At 36.0% G+C, this 25,241-nt stretch overlaps 1 non-coding gene across 1 annotated transcript; it reads right to left on the reverse strand.

Annotated features, from left to right (window-relative positions):
- Positions 1-346: 346 nt before the first annotated feature.
- TRNAT-GGU (transfer RNA threonine (anticodon GGU)) lies at positions 347-422 on the reverse strand. The gene has a single exon. It is a non-coding gene; the product is annotated as a tRNA-Thr (tRNA).
- Positions 423-25,241: the final 24,819 nt, after the last annotated feature.

Genomic DNA, 25,241 nt, shown 5'->3' on the forward strand with positions numbered 1-25,241 from the left:
TTATTAATTCATTCACCTTTTTAAATTTATTGTCCCCTTCTTTTTTTTTTTTTTTTTTTTTTTTTTTTTTGTATTTTTCTGAAGCTGGAAATGGGGGAGGCAGTCAGACAGACTCCCGCATGCGCCCGACCGGGATCCATCCGGCACGCCCACCAGGGGGAATGCTCTGCCCATCCGGGGCGTCGCTCTGTCCACTCTAGCGCCTGGGGCAGAGGCCAAGGAGCCATCCCCAGTGCCCGGGCCATCTTTTGCTCCAATGGAGCCTTGGCTGCGGGAGAGGAAGAGAGAGACAGAGAGGAAGGAGAGGGGGGGAGGGAGGGAGAAGCAGATGGGTGCCTCTCCTGTGTGCCCTGGCCGGGAATCGAACCCGGGACTTCCGCACACCAGGCCGACGCTCTACCACTGAGCCAACCGGCCAGGGCTATTATCCCCTTCAACAGCTGTCAGTTGTTGAAACAGCTGTTTCTATTTTGTTCATCAGTTTTTGTTCATTACACATACAAGGGAGATCGTGTGGTACAGGTCTTTCTCAGAGTGGTTTATTTCACTTAGCATAATAATCCTCAGGTTAATCCACACTGTCCCAGAAGGTGAGAGTTCCTATTCTTATGGCCTATTAGTATTCCACTGTATAAATGGACCACAGCTTTTTTCATCCAGATATCTACTGATGGGCATTTGGGATGTTTCCAGATCTTGGCTATTGTAAATAATGCTGCAGTGAACATAAGGGTGCATATATTCTTTTTAATCAGTATTTCTGGTTTCTTCAGATATATTCCTAGAAGTGAGATTGCTAGATCAAAAAACAGTTTCTTTCTTTTTTAAAAAATTAATTTTTCTTTTTTTTTTCTTTTTTAGGGAGAGGCAGGGAGAGAAACAGAAAGACAAGAACATCAAGCTGTTCCTGTATGTGCCCTGACCGAGGATTGAACTGGCAACCTCTACACTTTAGGACAATGCTCTATATAACCAAGCTATTGGGCCAGGGCTTAAAGCAGTTTCATTTTTAATCTTTGAGGAAATTCCATATTGTTTTACACAGTGGCTGCACCAGTCTGTATTCTTACTAATAATGCACGAGGGCTCCCTTTTCTCCACATCCTCATTAACATTTGTTTGGGGATTTATCGCTGATAGACTTTCTGACAGGGGTCAGGTGATGTCTCCTTGTGGTTTCAATTTGCATCTCTCTAATGATTAGTGACATTAAACATTTTTTTTATATGTCTATTGGCCATCTGTATGTCTTCTTTAAAAAAATCCTTTCCTCATTTTTTAATAAGGTTGTTTTTCTTAATGTTGAGGGGTTTGAGTTCTTTATATATTTTGAAAATTAACCTCTTATTGTAAGTATGATAGGTAAATATGTTCTCCCATTCAATGGGTTACCTTTTCATTTTGTTAATGGTTACTTTTGCTATGCAGAATTTTAGTTTGATGTAGTCTCATTTGTTTATTTTTTCTTGTTTCCTTTCTCAAGGATATATGTCTGAAAAAACTATTTCTATGAGAAATGTCTAAATCTTTACTGCCTACTTTTTCTTCTAGGATTTTTATGGTTTCCTCACTTACACTTAAATCTTTAATTTATTTTGAATTTATTCTTGTGTGTGGTATAAGTGGTGGCCTAGTTTTATATTTTTTCATGTATCTGTCCAATTTTTCCAACACCATTTATTGAAGAGACTGTATTTACCCCATTGAACATTCTTGCCTACTTTGTCAAATATTAATTGATCATAAAAGTGTGTGTTTATTTCTGGGCTCCGTATTCTGTTCTATTGATCTACATGCCTGTTCCTGTGCCAATATCACTCTATTGTTGTTACCACTCTATTGTTGTTGTTTGATATAAGGCAGTGTGATATCTTCAACTTTATTTTTCTTTCTTAAGATTTCTGAGTCTATTCAGGGTCTTTTGTGGTCAATATAAACTTTTGAAAGATTTGTTCCAGACCTGTGAGATAAGTCATTGGTATTTTAATAGGTATTGCATTGAATCTATAGAGTGCTGTGAGTAGTATTTTAATGAGGTTGATTTTCCTTATCCATAAACACGGTATATGCTTCCACTTATTTATATCTTCCTCAATTTCTTTCTTCAGTGTCCTATAATTTTCCAAGTACATGTCATTTACCTCCTAGGTTAAATTTATGTGTAGGCACCTTATTTGTTTGTTGCAGTAGTAAGTGAGATTGTTTTCTTATTTTCTCTGTCTGATACTTCATTATTGGTGATTAAAAATGCCATTGGATTGTTTGTTTGTTTGTTGTTGAGTTTTATGAGTTCTTTGTATATTTTGGATATTAGGCCCTTATCTGAGCTGTCGTTTGAAAAAATCATTTCCCATTTAGTTGGCTTTCTGTTTATTTTGTTATCAGTTTCTCTTGCTGAGCAAAAACTTCTTAGTCTGATGTAGTCCCATTCATTAATTTTTGCCTTCACTTCTCTTGCCATTGGAGTCAAATTCATAAAATGCTCTTTAAAACCCAGGTCCCTGAGTTGAGTACCTATGTCTTCTTCTATGTACTTAATTGTTTCAGGTCTTATGTTTAGATCTTTGATCCATTTTGAGTTAATTTTTGTACAGGGGGAGAGACTGTAGTCCAGTTTCATTCTTTTGCATGTGGCTTTCCAGTTTTCCCAGCACCATTTATTGAAGAGGCTTTCTTTTCTCCATTGTGTGTTGTTGGCCCCTTTATCAAAAATTATTTGACTATATATATGTGGTTTTATTTCTGAACAAACAATCCAATAAAAAAATGGGAAGAGGATATGAATAGACACTTCTCCCAGGAAGAAATACAAATGGCCAACAGATATATGAAAAGATGCTCATCTTCTTTAGCTATTAGAGAAATGCAAATCAAAACGGCAATGAGATACCACCTCACACCTGTTCGATTAGCTGTTATTAGCAAGTCAGGTAACAGCAAATGTTGGAGAGGCTGTGGAGCAAAAGGAACCCTCATACACTGTTGGTGGGAATGTAAAGTAGTACAACCATTATGGAAGAAAGTATGGTGGTTCCTCAAAAAACTGAAAATAGAACTACCTTATGACCCAGCAATCCCTCTACTGGGTATATATCCCAAAAACTCAGAAACATTGATACGTAAAGACACATGCAGCCCCATGTTTATTGCAGCATTGTTCACAGTGGCCAGGACATGGAAACAACCAAAAAGCCCATCAATAGATGACTGGATAAAGAAGATGTGGCACATATACACTATGGAATACTACTCAGCCATAAGAAATGATGACATCGGAACATTTACAGCAAAATGGTGGGATCTTGATAACATGATACGAAGCGAAATAAGTAAATCAGAAAAAAACAGGAACTGTATTATTCCATACGTAGGTGGGACATAATAGTGAAACTAAGAGACATTTATAAGAGTGTGGTGGTTACGGGGGGGAGGGGGGAATGGGAGAGGGATAGGGGGTGGGGAGGGGCACAAAGAAAACAAGATAGAAGGTGACAGAGGACAATCTGACTTTGGGTGGTGGGTATGCAACATAATTGAACGACAAGATAACCTGGACTTGTTATCTTTGAATATATGTATCCTGATTTATTGATGTCACCCCATTAAAAAAATAAAATTATATAAAACAAAAAAAACAAAAAATAAAAAATAAAGTTGATATTTTCAGTCTCACAAAAAAAAAAAAATGCCATTGACTTCTGAATATTAATTTTGTATCCTGCTACTTTGCCATACTCATTTATTAGTACAATTTGGTAGAATTTTTAGGGTTTTCTATATACAATATCACTTCATCTGTGAATAATGACAGTTTTACTTCTTTCTTCCCAATTGAGATGCATTTTATTTCTTCTTTGTCTGACTGCTAGGGCTAAGACAGCCCATACTATGTTGAATAAGAGTGATGATAGCATACATCTCTGTCTTATTCCCAATCTTAAAGCAAAAACTTTTGATTTTTGTCCACTGAGTATGATATTGGCTGTGGGTTTGTAATATATGGCCTTTATTATGTTATAGTGTTAATATATGTTATAGTGTTAATATATTATGTTATTATGTTAATATATAGCCTATATTATATTATAGTGTCCCTCTATCCCCATTTTGGTCAGAGTTATTTTTTTCATTAAGGGTACTGAATTTTAATACTTTTCTGCATCTATTTATATAATCATGTAATTTTTTACCTTTATTTTGTTTATGTGATATATCACACTTATTGATATACAAATATTTTACCAACCTTGCATCCCTTGAACAAATCCCACTTGATCATGGTGTATGATCATTTAATGTATTGCTGGATCTGGTTTGCTAATATTTTGTTGAGGATCTTAGCATTTATATTCATCAGGGATATTGGCTTATCATTTTCTTCCTTTGTAGTGTCTTTATCTGGTTTTGAAATTAGAATAATGCTTGCCTCTAAAAAGAACTTCAAACTCTTCCCTCTTCTCTAATTTTATAGAATAGTTTGAGAAGAACAGGTGTTAGTTCTTTGAATGTTTGGTAAAATTCATCTGTGAAGCCATCCAGTTAAAAACTTTTGTTTACTGGTTTTTATTATTACTGCTTCAATTTCATTAGTTATAATTGGTCAATTCAGGTTCCCTGATTCTTCCTGATTCTGTTTTGGAAAACTGTGTTTTTAGGAATTTATCTATTTCACCTACTTTGTCCAATTTGTTGGTATATACCAATAGTCATGGTGTTTTCTTACAATCCTTTGTATTACTCTGGTGTCAGACATTTCTTCACCTCTTTCATTACTAATTTTATTTATTTGGGTTTTTTTCTCTTATTTTCTTGATAAGTCTGGTGAAATGTTTGTCAATCTTATTTATCTTTTCAAATAACTAGTCCTTAGTTTCATTGACCTTTTGTACTTTTTATTTTATCTCAATGTCATTTATTTACAATCTAATTTTTATTATTGTTGTCCCTTTACTTACTCTGAGCTATTTTTGTTATTCTTTTCTATTTCTTTTAGATGTAGGGTTATATTGTTTATTTGAGATTTTTCTTGCTTCTTGAGGTAAACCTGTAATGCTATGGACTTCCTTTTCAGGACTGCTTTGCTGTGTCCCATAGATTTTGTTTGTTGTGTGTTCATTTTCATTTATTTCTAGGTAATTTTTTATTTATTTCTTGATCTCATTATTAACCCAATTCATTGTTTAGTAACATTTATTATTTATCCCACATTTGTTGGAAAGATTTTCAGTTTTTCCATTGTAGTTGATTTCTAATTTCATACCATTGTGATCAGAGAAAATGCTTAATATGATTTAAATACTTTTTTAATTTATTAAGACTTATTTTGTGTCTTAATATTCAGTCTATCTCCAAGAATGTTTCATGTGTATTTTTAGAAGAATTTATATTTTGCTGCTTTGGGATATGAATCTGTAATTTTGCTGCTCTGTAAGTATGAATTAAATTCATCTGATCCAGTGTGTCATTTAAGGTTGCTGTTACTTTTAAATCTTTATGTCAGGAAGATATATCCACTGATGTCATTGAGCTATTAAAATTCCCTACTATGACTGTATTACTATCACTCTTTCCCTTTATGTCCATAAAGATATTATTGATATATTTGCATGCTTCTATGTTGGTGCATATATGTTTACAAGGGTTATATTCTTTAGTTGGATAGATCCCTTTAGTATTATGTAGTGACCTTCTTTGTGCCTTGTTATAGCATTTGTTTTTTTGTTTTGTTTTGTTTTCAGAGACAGAGAGAGAGTCAGAGAGAGGGATAGATAGGGACAGACAGGCAGGAATGGAGAGAGATGAGAAGCATCAATCATCAGTTTTTTGTTGCAACACCTTAGATGTTCATTGATTGCTTTCTCATATATGCTTTGACCGTGGGCCTTCGGCAGACTGAGTAACCCCTTGCTCAAGCCAGCAACCTTGGGTCAAAGCTGATGAGCTTTGCTCAAACCAGATGAGCCCGGGCTCAAACTGGCAACCTCGGGGTCTTGAACCTAGGTCCTCGCCATCCCAGTCCGACATTCTATCCACTGCGCTGCCACCTGGTCAGGCTATGGCATTTGTTTTAAAGTCTATTTTGTCTGATATAAGTATTGTTACCACAGCTTTTTTTTTTATTTCTATTTACATGTAGTATTTTTTTTTATTCCTTTACTTTCAGTCTGTGTCTCTTTTGTTCTGAGATGGGTCTCTTGTAGACAGCACATGTACAGGTCCTGTTTTCTTATCCATTCAGCTACCTTATGTCTTTTGATTGGAGTATGTAATCCATTTCCATTTAGGGTAATTGTTGATATGTACTTATTGTCATTTTATTCTTTACACCTATGCTCTCTCTCTCAATTTCTCCTTGTTTTTAAAGCAACGTCTATAACATTTCTTATTATACTGCTTTGTTGGTAATAACTTTCTCTATTTAATATATTTTTTGTATGAAAAACTTTTTATTTTTCCTTCAATTTATTTGTTTCTTTTTTTATTAATTTTAATGGGGTGACATTGATAAATCAGGGTACATATGTTCAGACAAAACATCTCCAGGTTATTTTGACATTTGATTATGTTGCATACCCATCACCCAAAGTCAAATTGTCTTCTGTCACCTTCTATCTGGTTTTCTTTGTGCCCCTCCCCTCCCCCAACCCTCCTTCTCCTCTCCCGCCCACCCCCCATCCGTAACCACCACACTCTTGTCCATGGTTAGGAAATTTTCCTTCAATTTTAAATGATAGCATTGCTGGATAGAATAGTTTTAGTTTCAGGTCTTTACTTTCATTACTTTGACTATTTCATGCTAATCTTTCCTGCCCTGATTTTTTCTTATTGAGAAATAAGCTGACAACCTTAAGGGAACTCCCCTCTAGGTAACTAAATGTCTCTCTCTTGCTGCCTTTAAGATTCTCTCTTTGTGTTAACCTTTGCCATTCTAATTATGATGTGTACTAATTGAGTCTCTTTGGTTTCATCTTGATTGAGACTCTGTGTTTTGTAAACTTTTGGGACTTTTTCCTTCACCACATTCCAGAAGTTTTCAGCCATTATTTTTTCAAACACCTTCTCTGTTTTTGCTCACTTTCCTCTGCTTCTGATTCCGCTATGATATGAATGTTGTTATGCTTAATTTTGTCCCAGAGGTCTCTTAGACTTTTCTTATTTAATTTTTTTTTTCCTTTTTGAATCTCTGCTTGGGTGTTTACTGTTTTCCTGTCCTCTAAATCACTGATTTGATCCTCTGCTTCATCAAAGTTGCTATTGATTCTTTCTAGTGTATTCTTCATCTCAGATATTGTATTCTTTATTTCTGACTGGTTCTTTTTCATGGTTTTTATGACCTTTTTTTTTTTTCTCATTTTTCTGAAGCTGGAAACGGGGAGAGACAGTCAGACAGACTCCCGCATGCACCCGACCGGGATCCACCCAGCACACTCACCATGGGGCGACGCTCTGCTCACCAGGGGGCGATAATCTGCCCATCCTGGGTGTCGCCATGTTGCGACCAGAGCCACTCTAGCGCCTGAGGCAGAGGCCACAGAGCCATCCCCAGTGCCCAGGCCATCTTTGCTCCAATGGAGCCTTGGCTGCAGGAGGGGAAGAGAGAGACAGAGAGGAAAGCATGGCAGAGGGGTGGAGAAGCAAATGGGTGCTTCTCCTGTGTGCCCTGGCCAGGAATCAAACCCGGGTCCTCCGCACGCTAGGCCGAGGCTCTACCGCTGAGCCAACCGGCCAGGGCTTATGACCTTTTTAATGCTTACTATCTCTTTAAGTTCTCACTGAGATCATCTATTTTTCCCTTCAGGTTCTTGAGCATTCTTATAATCATTGTTTTAAACTCTGCATCTGGTATTTTGGTTGCTTCCATTTTATTTAATTATTTATCTGGGGATTTCTCTTGTTCTTTCTTTGGAGCATAATTTTTGTCTCCCCATTTTTTTCTCTGTGAATTAGGTATGGCTAGTTGAGTCAAGCTCTGGTGTAGTCTAAAGCTCACCATTGGTTGTGTTGGTTCTAGATCCACTTGGGTGGTATTCAGGTACTAGTCAATGTCTCACGTGTGTAACTGGACTTAGGCTACCTCTCTGGAGTTACCATGTTGTTCACTATGTATAACTGCATCTATGGGACCTGGGTGAATATACGAGAAGCCTATATGTGTACCATAGTCCACTTTCTGCAGCTTATGGCTTGGGTAAGATCTATAAAAGGTCTGAGGTTCCCTGAGGTCTGCCTTCACCTGTCAGCTATTTTGCCTTCCCCAGTGGTTGCTTGTTCTCTCTCCAGAGCCTTTCAAAAAAAGGCTATAGAGTAGGCCCAGGTTGGCCCTGATGCAGGGACCTTTCCACAGGTGACAAGTTTGGTATGAAGGATGACAGGGTTCAAAAAGACAGAGCTAGTGTGTATTCCGTCCTTGTGGGCTGCATGGTCAAGCACTCACTGAGGGGAAAGTGGCTCCTATTCCAGAGTCCAACCACTCAGACTCTACCAGAGTCTCCAACTCTAGCTCTTCCTGAGGAGCATACCACAGGCTCATGTTGGGTGCAGTCAGCCTTCCCTTCTGCAGGAGCAAGCTCAGCAGGTTGGAGCCACCAGGGACGCAGGAGCATAGATGAAGTTTCTTATTGGGGGTGATGCCAGCCAAGCCTGCAGAAGTGGGCCAAACACTTCATCTTGTATTTAGACAACAGCATGCCAGGGAGACACACTCAGAATGTCCCAGCTCCCAGCAGCACACCCTTTCCCCAGTGGAACTGAGCTCAGCTCAGTAGGGCCGTCAGGACTTTAGAAAGCCAAAAATCTCTCATTGGTGGTGTTGCCAACAAGCCTGTGGTAGGCAGGTGGGCCCTTCTTTCCCTTCCCAGGATAACAAAAACTAAACATGCAGGAGAGATTAAAGTGGTCCTCCTTGTGAAGTAACTATACAGCCCAGTACCTGCCAATCTGATTTCCAGACAAATGCTTCCTTGGAACATGCACCAAAAGTCCCAGCTCTGTGTGGCACTCTGATTGCCTGAACAACTGAACTCAGCAGGATGGGGACAGAGCTGCAGGGTGGGCCCAGTAATTCAAGAGATGGCGGGGGGGGGTCACACTGGTTACGCATTCAAGGTGGGAAAGAATCATCTCCTTTCTAAAGTTACACAGTTCAATCACTGTACAAATCCCCACCAAGAGCTTCTCCAGAAAAAGAAAAAGCACTCGAATGGTCTCTGCTGGGTGCAGTCAGCAGACCTCTATGCAAGACCCTAGCATTACAAAGTGGGTCACCAGCTGCTGAAGGAGGAGGAGGCAGTATATTCCCCATGCTGGTGTTAAAATAATAACAGTGCTTGACCTTGGAAAGGAGGCATCTGGGTCTCTAGCAAACTCCTTTCTCTCCTAGACAGACTGAATCCTCACTGATTTTCACTACCAGATGCTACGCAGGCTCCTCCTTCCATCTCTGTTGCTCTGATTTGAGGATTCCTCTGTAGGGTTGAGACCTCTCATTCCTGGGGGAGAGAGTTTTGCAGCTGAGATATCTCTCTGGCTTCTCAGGGGTTGCACATGGGTGCATGGGCTAGTCCTTTCTGCATCTCTGCCCTTCTTACCAGTCTTTCTGTGGCTTCTTCCATAAATCTTTGATTAAAGTATTTCAGTTCACCTAACTTTGGTTGGTTATTCAGTTTATTGTTCTATAATTTATTGGTAAATCTGGGAGCCAGTGAGTTAGCTTCCACCTGCTCTGCAACCACCTTGGAACCCCTGAGCAGTATTTTTAAGTGCTATAAACTAACTCACTTGTCTCTAATGCCACAAAATCACCAATACTTCTGAAAAATATAGGTCATTTTTGGATGACTACTAAATTCAAGACCCTGTCCTAGGTACATCATATATATTATTTCAGTTAAATATCACAAAGACAATGCAAGGTAGGCATTTTATTCACACTTTATAGATTAAAGTACCAATGGTCCAAAGGTTAAGAGAATTGACCCAAGACTATACAACTAATTAGTGAGAAAGTTCAGGTGCAAACTTTGGTCTTTCAGACTCCACAGTGGATGTTCTTTCTACTGATCTGCATAAAATTAGTTACAATTAAGATTCAAGGAGATGTATCTTTTTTCATTACAGGGAATTAGAAATGTCTTGGGAAGACAGCAAAAAAAGAAAAAAAGAAAGAAGAAAGCTTCTTACCTGCCTTTTGAGAACACAGGGAAGCAGTGAAGTTGACAAGAAGAAAACCTTTCCATCTATTTATGCTTTGATTTTAGTTTTCTACTTAATAGATGAATGAACAAACAAGAAAGAATAGTGGCTTTATTGATTTGGTATGTGAAGGCAGTATCAATACAAGTCTCCCAACTCCCTATTTCAATCACATCCTTGGCCTTAAGTAATTTTAACCTAAAAAGAAAAGGTCAGAGTGAGAGGTAACAAGTATTCATTTGAGATCTAAAAGAATAGCTATTCAGGAAGCACTGATTCTGGCAGAAACCCAAATAGTGTTCTGATCTGGAGGCAAAGGCAAGAGGCATTTATGAAAAAGGGAAGGGAAACAATTACATAAATAGAAAAAAGGAATTTCCATAGGTGCAGATAAGCTAAAATAGGGATGCCAATTTCAAGAATATCTTTAAATTTCAGTTTGATACAATGTCTGCTTTCTTGTTATCTTTGCAAACAATCATTTGGGATACAATGTTGTTTTAGGCTTAGTCAAAAGGTTATGTTACCCAGTGTTAAACATTCCAAAGGTTTGAGAAGTGAGGTTCACAAGGTAATTCCTCTCGGATCGCAGCTCTGAGTCCAGCTTGAAACGGCTCTGTTTATATTATTTTTCATTAATACCTTTTACATAAAATTTCTGAATTGCCACTGAAAAGTAAAGGCTTAAATTTAGGTCTCATTTCACCTAAATTTAAAGTTAAATCAATAGCATCTGTGTCTGTGCCCTATAACTGCTGTAACAGATTTCTTTAGGCAATACAAATTTCTTATAGTTCTGAAGATCTAAATGGGCCTTACTGGGTATGTCGAGGTGTCGGCAGGGCTGCATTGCTTTTGGAAGCTCTAGAGAAGTATCAGCTTTCTTGTCTTTTCCAGTTCCTAAAGGCCACCTGCTGTCTGTGTCTCATGGTCCCTTCTTCCATCTTCAAAAGCAGCAGTGGAGCATCATTACCTGATCTCTCTCTCTCTAACTCTGAACACTACATTGCCTGCCTTTCCTTCTTTTACGGATTTTCAGATTATACTGGGTACGTTCAGATAATCCATGAATGATCTCTTCTTCTGAAAGTCTCCAATTTAATAACACCTACAAAGTCTCTTTTCCTATGTAAACTAACATATTCACAGGTGGCAGGGATTAGGACATGAACATTTTTGAAAGGACATGTATTATTTCTACCAGAACATATTTGTCTGGAATTTATGTTCACTGATCTGGAAACAAAAACTTAAAAGAGTTTATAATAAAAGATGAAATTGCCTCTTTTGTACTGAAAAATGATGATAAAGCAATTTTGAATATCTGTTAACAAAGTTCTTAATATAGTCTTCTAAGGAGAAGAATTGTTCAACTTAGAATCTAAGAAATAGTTTACATTTGGGCTACATAATAATAGGATAAACCAAATATTTTGATGAAAGTAGAAGTAAATATTACTAAATGCAAAACATATTATAAAATTTAAGGTCAAAAGACATAAGAAGCAGGGGTATCTATGTTACCATATACACCAGCTTACATTTTAGTCTCTTCTGTACACTATATGAGTGACTGTAGTTAAGCTACTAAAGAAATATGTGCCTCAGTTTTTTACGTGTAAAGTTAAGGCACAGATTTCTTAAGTGATGTACCTAAGGTTTCTCCTACATAAAATGGAAACTGTTTCAACATCACAGCTACATTTTAGGGTTGTCCTGAGGATTAAAGGGCATGTCCCTTAAATACCTATGATAAGGCTTTGTTCATAGCAGTTGTCAGGCAAATGGTAACTACTCTATTTCTGCTTCTTTTCGTTTATCATTACTACACAAGGAACTAATCATATAAAAAATATTTCCCATTATATGGTTAAAATGTACAACATTTATATTCCTGAGTAGAATCCAGGTTTAAGGGAGTTTTATGGATCTATAACTCCTTTCATGACAATGCTTTATAAAATTGCCTAATGAATTGCCCACTAACAAATTAAAGAAATGGTCAAGTTTTGACAATTAATTTACACTAAGCTCCAAATGCTATAATCACAAAAGTGAAAATAGATAACAGTGGTATAGTAATTCAGTAAAAAAAAAAAAAAAAAAAAAAAAGAAAGAAAGAAAGAAAGAAAGAAAGAAAGAAAGAAAGAAAGAAAAAAAAGAAAAATCACTGTCTACTGGCTATCACAGAAGATTTAAGTAATATTTTTATTTGAGTTAGAGGTCAGTTTAATAAATAAAGAGATATATAGGTATTACATTGTAAATATAATTACTATTCTATTTTTCTAGTTCCTTTAGGTTATTAAGTAGTTCCTAACACCACCTCTCCAAGTCAGCATGTGAAATAAAAATGGTTACACTGGGGTATACAGAGCATAATTTATTTGAAAATTGCATGCTACATCTTAAGCACATGATACATTTCCTACACAAATCTAAAACAAGGCTAACTGCAAAAAGAAATATTATTCAATAAATTGGAAGAAATATATTTAAAGTTGTTTATAGGAAATATTCTTAATACAGTTGCTAAAATAGCTAAATGCTGCATACCTGGACTACCAAGTCAACAAAACAAGTTTGTGTCCAGTCAAAACTCTATTCAGCATCAAAGAAGGAGATTTCATCAAGTAAACAACAGGAATCATATTTTGGTGTAGTAAGTGTAACTTGTATAAAAATGTGTATATTTTGTTCTAAAAATCTATTTTAAAATTCTTCTTATCAAGTCTATGCTTTCATTAACTAGTTATATAAACTGTGAAATATATCTATAGGCTTTCATATTCATAAACAAAATATAAGTATTACCAGAACAAGCCAGAATGATGTTGCCTGTCACCCTTTTTTTTTACCAATTTTATGAAAGACATCAACTGAATAGGTACAAGGACTTCTTTCATTCAAATTGCAGCAGCTTGAGAAGGCAGGGGACTCCTGTCCAAAAGCACTGGCTTAATAGTCTTGGCTTATTGGATAATTTATATTTCTTTGGGAAGTTAGTAACTCATTATAGAGCATGCAGTTAGTCACGTAACAGTGTGGGGAGGCAGAAGCAGGAGTCCCGTTTGCAAGGGTGTTTCCCCGGAATGTCCTTCTGACCCACTGCACAAGTCCACCTGGTCTCAAGGTTGCTCCAGAACAGCCAGGGCCTGGTGCCTCTGTGAACTTTCCGCAAAAGAACCCGCTGTATTTCTTAGGCAACAAAGTAAAGATTAAGATTTATACACTAAGCTTCTAATTAATCTATAGGCCTTTACTTTTCACAGTAAATCCTGTGACTAGGCTTTTACAAACAACTATTGTGATTTTAAACTCCCTTAATTGTCAGGTCCCTCTCCAATGTAAGCTTTTCCCTGACATTTCTGCAAAGGTAAACTTTTTGCTGCATTTTCAAGTAAAGGCCAAGGAACCATTAAGAGATAATAGCAAGGAGATTAACTCTTTCCTAACCCTTGAATATCACCTATTCATTACAACTAAAAAAATACTGTTACTAAAGGCAACTTTACTGTTACTTTTTGGCTCCCCTATTATAAGTATATTGAAGTAACAATGAATTGTCCATTGATAATACTGTTTCTTATGAGGAAATTACTTTATGGTTTTTTGTCTTATACTTGTGAAGTTTGAGTGAAAAATTAGAAAATTGTTATAGCTTTTTATTTATTCTTTTAAAGTATAGTTGGTATACAATATTAGATTAGTTATGTTAGTTTCAGATGTATAATTTTATTGCCTTTTGAATTTAAAATGGCAAGTGAAGATTAAACACATATAACACCATCAAACACCTACCCTTGTTAAAGCACCCAAGAGCCAGCATAAGATTCCAAAGGCTATCTTGACTTGATAATCTTGGGATGAAGAATCAGAAAATGTCTATGTTCCTGTGGCTCCTAGAACATGGGGGTTTTAACATCTTTGTGGAATTGGATTCTGAGGAATTTATGGGAGTCTTTAGCTATCTACAACTCTTAAGTTTTTGAAGTTAAAAATTAAAATAAGAAAACAATTAAAATAAGAACAATACAAAATGGCAAGTGTCTTCATGTGGGGTCTTTGTAGCAGGATATGGTTTTAAATGAAGTTAACAGATTTCTATTTTGTAGCTTTGATAAATATCTGGAGGGCTTCTGGAAAGTAAACAAGATGAAAGGAACAAAAGCTGAGTAATTATTTCATCAGGGGACCCTTGCTTTATTCTGTGGTTCAAATTAGGCAAGTCAATATCAGAAAACTCAAGAAATACCAAAGAACTCCTTCTCAAAACTCATTTCACGTCGGCCTAGCGTGCGGAGGACCCGGGTTCGATTCCCGGCCAGGGCACATAGGAGAAGCGCCCATTTGCTTCTCCACCCCTCCGCCGCGCCTTCCTCTCTGTCTCTCTCTTCCCCTCCCGCAGCCAAGGCTCCATTGGAGCAAAGATGGCCCGGGCGCTGGGGATGGCTCTGTGGCCTCTGCCCCAGGCGCTAGAGTGGCTCTGGTCGCAATATGGCGATGCCCAGGATGGTCGCAACATGGCGACGCCCAGGATGGGCAGAGCATCGCCCCCTGGTGGGCAGAGCGTCGCCCCATGGTGGGCGTGCCGGGTGGATCCCGGTCGGGCGCATGCGGGAGTCTGTCTGACTGTCTCTCCCTGTTTCCAGCTTCAGAAAAGAAAATGCAAAAAAAAAAAAAAAACTCATTTCACCTCTCACCCAAGAGCATGACCTAATGTGCATTTCATTGTTTTCCCACCCAAGAGAAAACATTACTGAGCCCACCCTAATTTATATAAGCTTTAATATACATTTAATACACAGGCAAGTGTTTGCATACAACAAGTCTGCTGAAAACCTGAATTAGTTTATAAAAAATATTTTTTGAACATCTATAATATACTATAATCTATGCTAAATTCGGTGAATAAAACAATGAACCAGACAGGTGTAGTTCCCAGACACATGGAATTTATAGTCTGCTTGTAGAAACAAACAATAAACAACTGATCACTCACTTCAGATGTGATAAGCATTGTGAAGCAGAACAGGGCACAATGAGAGCTTTTAATAGATTTGACTCATTGGGGTCTCAGAGAATAGATAGAAGAGCTTATTTTGAGGATGATCAGGATTAATAGGACAAAGAACTGAAAACTAGAGGTAGAAAACGAAGGTCTGTGCAAGCTGAGCTCATGGGCCCCAGAGTAGATTGAAGTGTTAAAAGATTGAGAACTGAGAGGAAACCAGAACGGATACAGACAAGAATGAGGAGGGAATAGCAGGAGGCAGAGGAACACACAGAGGCTGGTTCATCCCAGGTTTAGAAGTTATGTCAAGGATTTTCTTCTTACCCTAACCACAGTGAAAAACCATTGAAAGGTGTTGATCAACACACTGATACCAAGGACTTATGTTTTTAATAGATCCTTTTGACTGCAGTGTGGAGAATGGATTAATTATTGATGAAGCATTTATTTCTCAAACATTCATAAGTTTCCAACATACCATAGAAATAGAAATCACAAGGAAAATGAATGTAAAAGGCTAACAAAAAATAAACAAACACCAATAAACATGAGTCCAGGAAGTACAACTATGTGATTTGATAGACTATCACAAAAAAAAAAGTCTGATTCAAATTACTATCTCTGTCTTTACCAACAGAATACAAACTCTAAGACAATATCTATGTCCTCTTTTTTTTACATTAAATTATCCCCAATACTTAGGACTGTGGCTGGCAACAGAAAATCCTCAATAACTACTTACTAAATATATGAGTAAACTAACCAAAAAAAAAGTGTTTACATTCAATTGACATCAATGGTAATTTCATTCACCATTATTCTCTTGATTATTTTTATAAATATTATTTTAGGCATATTTAAGGCAAAAGAAAGTAGTAGGGGTCAGTGACAAGATCAGCATAGTGCTAAATGATGTTAAGTAACAATGAAGCCCTAGTCTAAAGAAAAAATAAACCAGGGAAGCATAAAGCACAAAGAATGAGTCAGCTTGGAGCATTAAATCATGACTCTAATGAGGTTCAAGCCCCATTAGGGCCTGACGGCTTTTAGCCATTGATAATACACTTCTCTGGTCTGAGTGTTGTATCTCCCCAAAATTCGTAAGGTTGCAATCTCAACTCTTAAAGTGATGGTATTGAGAGGTGGAGTCTTTGAGAAATAATTAGGTGATGTAGGTGAAGTCCTCTTGAATAGGATTAGTGCCCTTATAAATGAGGCCCCAGAGAGCTCCCTCTACCTTCCAATCTAGTGGGGTTATAACAAAAAGACAGCAATTTAGGAACCAGGTTCTCACCAGTTTCTCTTGGACAAAGCCATGATTTTGTACTTCCCAACCTCAGAACTGAGAAATAAGCCACTCAATTCTTATAAGCCACCCAGTGTTTATAAGCCACTTAGTTTATGGTATTTTTTATAGCAGCTCCCCCCCCCCCACACACACACACACAAAAAGACATAGTCTTATCTTCAAATGTTCATATTGAAAAATCTGTGTTAAAATGTAATCAGCTGAGAGAATATGGAGCTCAACTACATATCCACTATAGCAAAATAACAAAGACATCTCATGGGTGCTGATTTAGTTCCGTCGTGGGAAGCGAATAGGCAAGTAAAGTGTGCAACATCATCAGGTTGATGATTGAGCAATTCTGCCCTTCCCACTTTTTCCTGCAGCAACACTGAATACTTTTTGTGTATTCAGTGTTTGTTCAATCAGCCAGGAGAAATAGTTTCTCAAGCATCAGCAGCCCATACACGTATATGTACTCTCAAAACACACACCCACCTTTACACAAAGAAAGTAAGAATGAGGCAATGATTGCATCCACTGTGAGTGGATACATCCACTTTGAGTGGATACAGTCTGTGTGAGGGTGTATGCCTGAGAGGTCCGGGGGGACACACTGGCTGCTGATCTCTGGAACTTAGAGCAGTGCCTGTCCTCAGAGACCAGCTTCCAAGTCACTTGATTCCCTAGAATTTATAAAAAGGCAAACTACTATTCAAAACTGGGACTAAAACTAAGACATTTTAGATATCTAAGGGCTCAGAATGTTTATGCCTGAGAGATATTTTATAAAAGAATTATTTGAGCAAGTGGGAAAATGAAGCTAGGAACAATTATTAGACTTCAGAAAGTAATGGCAAGTTAATTACTCAATGTTATTTTAAAGTTTAAATAAGTCATGATAATTAAAACATTTAACATATGTATCAATATATAAGGGAATGGAAGAGTTGCCGGAGGAGGGGGCACAGAAGTGGAAATTAAAGGATGCAAACACATTTTAGTTTATGTCTTAAAGGATATATAAATATATGCTTAATAATTTTATCTGTGTTTTAAAAAGAATAAGTTTAATATTTCTGCTAAAGTAACAAAGGAAACAGAAGAATACATATAGAAATATTAATTGCAACTTAGAAAACATACAAGAAAAAAATTAAAAACAAACATGATTTCTCTGACAAAATCCAGGAATAAAGACAGAAGAAGCAAAGAGCTACCGTGGTGATTAGAAAACACAAAGCAAGGTCGAGGAATTTCAGTGGACACAGTAAACATAAATACACCTAGCTTATCTTTTAGAAGACATTTTCAAATTTGTTAAAACAAACGAATTATATAACCATATTCTATTTTAAAATTTTACTCTTTTTTCAAGAAAGACATGGAATCTAAAGGACAAAATAAGTGAACAAACAAAACTGAAACAAACTCATACAGACAGAACTGGTGATTGTCAGAGGTCGGGGGGAAGGGAGATGAGGAAAGAGGTGGAAGGACTAAGCAGCACAGATTAGTAGTTACACAATAGTCATGGGGAAGCAAGGAGAGCATGGGAAATATAGTCAATAATACCATAAGAACTATGTATGGTGCCAGTTGGGGTAGTGGAAATACTGGAGGAATAATCTGTGGTGTATATGGTTGGCTAACCACTAAGTTGTACAATCAAAACTAATAAAATTATAAAATTATAAAAAGAAAACTAGGGACACAAGAAAGTTTAAAATAAAGGCAAATGTTGGCAAAACAAAGCTGAGTTGACAAAACAGCACACAAAGGAGAATTCAAAGCAAAGGTTTTAAAAGAAATGGCTTTCAAGCTTGTTAACAGCAGAGAGTCTGCCCTCCATGCTATGGATTCTTCCAGCCTCAGATCAAAGTAGTCCAAAGAAACTCCAGAATGTTGATACTTAGACAATACAGTCTAACAACTATTTATACAGCATTTACATTGCATTGGGCTTTATTAGTAATCTAGAGATGATTTTAAAATCACAGAAAAAAGTTCATAGATTATATACAAATATTATGCTATTTTATATAAAAAGCATTTATGGCTTTGATATCCATAGGAATCCTGGATCCAATTCCTCATAGAGACAAGTAGATAACTATATTGATAAATTAGCAATTCAATAAGAAGACATAAAATCATAAATTGGAAACATCTTGCAGTATAAGTTCAAACATATAAAAGAAGAACTAATATTTCAGAGGAGGAATGCATAAATCAATAGTTCACAGTAGGAGAACAAAATGTATTTCAGTTAGAAAATGACAGATAAAATAGAAAAGAATATTAGTAGAAAAGTCAAGTTGCCCTTATTTCATTTAATAATAACCCCCAACTGCAAGAGCAATGATGCTGGGATTTCAGAAATATCAAAAGAAGTCATAAAGGTGCAAATTCTCAATTGATAAGGAAAGAAAAAATTTATGCTGAAATTACTAAAATCCAAGGTAGAACAGAATCTTCTGTCCACTATATAAGATATTTTGGTAGCAAAAGAGAGAGAAATAGCACATTCACATGACTTTTATTGCAGTATATTGTTATGATTGTACTATTGATTTTCTCATGTGTTTTTTCATTTTCAATTTAAGTCTGTGATCCACTTTGAGTTTATTTTTGTATGTGAAGGTGTGAGACATACAAAGTGGGGCAAAAGTAGGTTTACAGTTGTTTGTACATAAAATAATATGATAATTAATAGGTAATAATAAAAGAATAAACTCTGTTTTGTGTACTCAATTATAAACTTATTCTTGCCCCATCCTGTAGATTGAGGTTCTTTTTAAAAATTATTTATGGATATCCAGTTGTTCCAGCACCATTTGTTGAAAAGACGATCCTTCTTCCATTACATTCCTCTTGCATTTTAATCAACAGTTAGATATACATTTGTGAGCCTATTTTTCGAATTCTTATATATATATTTTTTAATTTTTTAATTTTTTATTTTTCTGAAGCTGGAAACGGGGAAGCAGTCAGACAGACTCCCGCATGCACCCGACCGGGATCCACCGGGCGCTCCCACCAGGGGGCGATGCTCTGCCCATCCGGGGCGTTGCTCTGTCGCGACCAGAGCCACTCTAGCGCCTGGGGCAGAGGCCAAGGAGCCATCCCCAGTGCCCGGGTCATCTTTTTGCTCCAATGGAGCCTCAGCTGCGGGAGGGGAAGAGAGAGACAGAGAAGAAGGAGGAGGGGGTGGAGAAGCAGATGGGCGCTTCTCCTGTGTGCCCTGGCCGGGAATCGAACCAGGGACTCCTGCACGCCAGGCTGACGCTCTACCACTGAGCCAACCAGCCAGGGCTATTTTTCGAATTCTTTATTCTGTTCCTACCACACAGACAGGACACAGATGACACAAATAATAGATCTTTTTTTTTTTTTCATGGATCCACAGGTCCCTGAGATTCTGCTAATATTTTTTAGTCTATTTACTCATTTTTTTTCTTCAGATTGAATCATTTCTATTGCTTTATCTCCAAGTTCACCAATTCATTTGTCTTCTCTTACCATTATGTTGTTGCGCTAATTCATTTTCTTAAATTTTAGTTACTGTATTTTTAAGATCTAAAATTTCCAAGTTTCCATGTGGTTCTTCTTTATATCTTTTATTTCTTTTTTTTGAGTCTTTATTTCTACGCTGAGAATGTTTGTCACCATATTAGTAACTATTCAATTGAATCAAGTTCATGATGGCTGCTTTATCTTTTTCAGATACTTATAACATCTGTGTGCTTAGTGTTGGCATCTATTGATTGTTTTTTCTTTCAATTTGACATCTTTTTTATCCTTGGTATAATTGAAATCTGGACATTTGGGTATTATGATATGAGACTCTTTATTTTATCTAAGCCTTCCACTTTATTTGACTTTCTCTGAGATTATTTAAGAAGGGGAGAGACAGGCATTGACTTGTTACCACCAGGTGGAGATGAGATGTCCAGGATCCCCACTCAGACTTTATTTATATCCAAGGAGGGTGCTACTTGTCACTGTTGAGCAGGGTTTTGAGTTCCATAACCCCAAACAACACTGCTCTCTAGCTGGTAGGGATAATGTTATTGTTATTATTACTGTTATTGCTCCCTATGTTGCCTTTACTGATCCTGACACTGTTTTCTATATTCCAGGACATTCGTGGGGGTCAAATTGGAAAATCCCGAGCTACCAGAAAGACTTTACAGTTCAAAGAAAAAAATCCTCTGTCTTCACCCACAGTCTTATGAATAGTTCCATGCTTGATTTTGACATGTACCCTAAAATGGTCTGAAAATCAAGTTGCAGTTAACTCCCTGTACTGTCAGGCAAGCATGATCCTGAAGCAAGTCTTTAAATATGCTAATAGGAATGTAAAAACACTAAATTTATTTTATAACCAAATGATTCATACTAGAATATTCATCTTCAGCTGTGGATTCCTATCTTAATGTTTAATTTAATGAAACCAAAGGCATCTGAATAAAATGTTGCAAAATTCATAATAAACAACTGTTTATCAAGACAATTTATTACTGATACACTATTTGCCTGAGGATGTAATTTTATGCACTTTAGATGCAAACATACAGAACTATCTTTCATAGCTGTAAGGACTATCTAATTCTGTCTCTGCTCCTTTCCTGAGAGGACTTCCTGAGCCCTTTGATCCCTGAACATCTGTAAAATTTCTAAGAAGCCAATACTCTCTTACAGCAAAGTGTTCAGCTGCAGACTAAACTTTTTAAAGACCTAGCAAGTTTGGTAGATAACTAAGAAAAACCAAAACATCTCAGTAAGTCTCTTCACTCCTCAATGGACACAGACTCCCAGGAAAGACAAGTAAACTCACTATCAACCTATCCTTAACTATCACTCAGAAGTAATTGCTGGGAAGATTTATCCCATCAACACTTTTTTTCTCTGATCACCTACTGTACTTGTAACCATATCCTATTTAAGGTACAATTAACTAAATTTTCTTTTACAAAAGTTGATGACGATGAAGCTCAGTCTCATCACTACTGGAATGTAGTTCACATACAGCCTTTTAGATAACAGGTACCACCCACTTTTATATCAGGGAAAGTGGACATTGCTCTTGCCCTTCCCCACTTCTTATACACAAGGTGAGTAGTTTCTGTGACCTGGGCCTAGGCCCAATCAGATTCATGCCCCCACTGTTGGACCATTCTCTGTGTACCTAGGACCTAACTATGTTCTCCCTAAATGGTTCAAACTTTTTTCAAAAACTGATTCTAGATATTAGCTAAGACCTGGGCTAGGGTTACCAGTCCAAACACCTTTTATATGTTATCTCCATATGGTCTCTTCATCTCGTCACAGCATGGTGATCATGTTCAAAGAACAAGCTGTATTTCTTTATATATCTTAGCTTTGGAAGTCCAATAGTGTGACATATGCCTTCAGAATTCAAGGTGTAATGGTATCTTCTATCTTAAGAATCTGTATTTGATATATAAACACTTTTTTTGGCTTTTAATGCTAAAAAGAGCATGTAGGGTTCCTCTATCAAATACCCTACTTCATAAATAAATGTAGCAGGGCAGGAAAGGTTTAAGTAACTTGTCTACATTCCAACAGACTTTTAACCAATTCATAGTCTTTTAACATCCAGTAGAGTTCTCTTCCTATTATATACTTTGTTACAGTAAAATGCTTAAAATGCTGTAATCTCTCATCTATCCTGGTACTATAATAATGCCCAAGTCATCAGCACTTCCTGAGAAGCTTTAAAAATAAAAGTGATGTCATTCTTCCCTTTTTGTGAACTGATTTCATATATCCCCATGTGAAAATTGCGGGGACTTTTAAATACTGCAATAAGCATGCAGCTCAAGCCGGACCATCAGGTGTGTTAGCTGACATCTCCACTTAGAGTAACAGGGACATCAATGCAAAAACATAATTACTTCAAATTTAATTTTAGACATTTATTGACCTTAAGAGTTCAGAATCTATAATGTTCCTCTCACCCAAAACTAATCACTGACATTTCACAACTTGAATGCTGACAAATTTTCACTCAGTCACTGTCAAAGGTTGAATAATTATGTTTAAAGCACTTTCTTCTGGAATGTTTCATATTTTTTGAAGAGTAGTGTTGAAGTCTAATTTTAAAGGTTTTCATTTATCAACAAATATTTTTAAGTCTAATTTCTGAATGTAATGATATATGAATATTGAATGCAGATAAAACCTATTAACATGCAATATGGCCTTTGGTCTTTACAAAGCAACATGCTACTTCTAACTCAGAGCTGTTTAATGCCTGAGGTCAGGCTATGATCTATAAATAAATTTTTTTTTATTTAAAAATTGACAAAAGTAAATAAAAATATAGTAGCTGACTATAATAACTGCATAAATATTGCTGTTTACTCATAAACAGTGGATTATTAACCTATTTTTAGAAAATGTTATCAAAATATTTTACTTATACCATTTACTTTAAAATAAAGATATACAAAAGATACCATCCTACACCATTATATATAAGAATTAATGTAATTAAACATTAGTCATATAATATACTTGCCACTCTGTTCCACATCAGACTAATTTTGACTCTAAACTAAATTTTACAAAATCATTTACTTAATGAAGAAAGAACCATCTTATCTGGATTTATGAACTATTCACATAAATTGATACAAACCACAAAGAAAGTCTGAAAATATTTTAAAATGAAGAAATTATACACGGAGTTGATTTCTCTGAATGAAAGTAAAGACCCATTACAAACATTAAAACAATGCATCTACAAAAAAATGGAGATTAAAATCACAAGACAAAATTATAAGCAATATAAAAAATATTATTACTCTTCTGAGGACAAATGCAAATTAGTAAACATGAAAGACCCTCAGATCTTCCTATCTGTTGTAAAAAAAAGTTGAGGAAGTGGGTGAAGAAATAACAAAAGTAAATGAATAATAAACATTTAAGCAAATGTTCAACAGACTAATAATGGAAAATGTAAATTAAATCAGCATAATCCAATTTCACACTTAAAATTAGCAATAATAGAAAACAAGAATATCCAGTTCCTGCAATGGTACATAGAAAAAAAGCACTCTGAACCACAATGGGTAATAGTCTAAATTGATATATTTTATGAAGGACAATCCAGTTATTAATTGCTTGAAAAACATCTAACAACTTCAATCAATTAATTTTATCTTTGAAAGTCTGTTATATGGAATTAAATTGAAAAAAAAAAGATTGAAATGTATACCAATGGCATTTATTATTACATTGTTTATAATTAAACATTGGACTTAACATAAATACTCAAATTTAAGAAACAACTAAATACAATCCTGATATATTTATATAAACTAAAAATTTCACAAAAATTTTTTTGTAGCTTGAACTGCATATTAAATTTTATTTATTTATTTTTGTGTGTGTGAGAGAGATTGACAGTGACAGACAGACAGGAAGGGAGAGAGATGAAAAGCATCAACTCATAGTTGTGTCACTTTAGTTGTTCATTGATTGCTTCTCATACATGCCTTGACCAGGGGCCTCCCACCCAGCCAGTGACTCTTTACTTCAGCCAGTGACCTTGGGCTTAAGCCAGCAACCTTGGGTTTCAAACCAACGACCATTGGGCTCAAACCAACAACCATGGGATCATGTCTGATCATGTTTATGATTCCATGCTCAAGCCAGCTACCTCAAAATTTTGAACCTGGGTCCTTAGCATCCCAGGTCAACATTCTATCCAATGCACCACCACCTGGTCAGTTTGCATATGAAATACTATTAATATGAAGGGGTATACAACTTTTCAGTGTATTCTCAATTATATAAAGTATACATCAAAATAAACTTGCAAGACAATATTAAAAAAAACTTGAGAGTAATTCTGGTTTTATAGAAGAATTTGAGAGATTTAATTTGTTCTTGCTTTCTATGTTTTTAAAACAACTCTTTTATCACTTACTATTGGATCAAGGAACAAAGAAAGAAAATATGAAACATTTAGGAAGAAAAAAAATGTTTTTAAATTAGCTCCAGTAAACATTAGTATAAGACTAAGTAAAAATAATTTCAAAATTTTGGTTGAAAAATTCTACTCATTCTCTTTTGTATAAAAATTCACTAACTGATTTTCTCTTAAAAATCTGTACAAAGGATTTTTCTTTTATTCCAATAATCATAGTCATTCTTTTTAAGACACTCTGATGATCATACACTTATTTTCCTTTCATCCTTGCCTACCAGAACAGGCAGGACCAAGTTTATTCTATCCTGTTTTCTCAATACAGTTATCAACTTCCCTTGCTTATTGCCATTTCCATTTATTTCTTTGTCTTTTAAAACATGTTTTATGGTGAATTTGTTACAGCAGATGCTGCAATACTTTTTAAAATGCTTGTTGTATTCAATATGTGAAAACAAGTTAAAAGAATCACATGATGATGATAAGAGTTAAACAGTTAATTCAGGACAAAAGTTTGCAAATTACTTAAGGTTTAATAGTAAAACTAAATTTAATTAATATCTTTTATCTGGAATCTTGGACCCTAAATAATATTCTGGGTTTTATTAAACATAAGAGTTATAAAAGTGACAAGGTAAACCCTCTGGGCAAGAAAAATTTAGTTAATTGCATGAATACAGTGTTTGTGGTAGAATTATCAGTTGTAGTGCTTCTGATTATATTATTTGTCTATGCATACTATTCCTCTGTGGTGGCTTTCTCTTGTTGGTATAGAAATTCTATTATTT

The sequence above is a fragment of the Saccopteryx leptura genome, chromosome 8 (assembly GCF_036850995.1).
Source record: "Saccopteryx leptura isolate mSacLep1 chromosome 8, mSacLep1_pri_phased_curated, whole genome shotgun sequence".
NCBI lineage: Eukaryota > Metazoa > Chordata > Mammalia > Chiroptera > Emballonuridae > Saccopteryx > Saccopteryx leptura.